We start from the raw sequence: 500 nt of genomic DNA on the forward strand, positions 1-500 counted from the left end.
AATTTTTAGTAATTAAAATAAATTTCTTTTTAAATTATATTTGTAAAGGAAAAGTATATGGAACCAAAATGTGACCAGCCAAAAAGTAAACAAAACCGTTTAATTAAAATCACTTTTTGAATAATATGTTTGAAAACCGCTCCTGAGATCACGAAACACAAACCAAAACCCGATTTTTCATGGAACCCAAACACATTTTGGCTGATTTTTAGCTGATATGCTTTTGGTTCCCTAATTGTTCTCATTTGTAAAAAAATATATCAAACACTACTTAGATTGGTAAAGTATCGGCAATAAAAAATTGTAGGTCAAAATTCGAACTTTTTCTTTTTTAATATTGTATTATTAAGGATAAAATTCTCCATAATGAATCAAACTGTGTGTTAAATACTACTATAATCATGTACAAAACGTCATTGACATTTTGTATTTTTTCAATTAAAATAATATTTGTTGTATTTTACATTAAAAATATTCATATATTAAAATTTTGACTTCAA

This window comes from Arachis ipaensis, chromosome B03 (genome assembly GCF_000816755.2).
Source record: "Arachis ipaensis cultivar K30076 chromosome B03, Araip1.1, whole genome shotgun sequence".
NCBI classification, from domain to species: domain Eukaryota; kingdom Viridiplantae; phylum Streptophyta; class Magnoliopsida; order Fabales; family Fabaceae; genus Arachis; species Arachis ipaensis.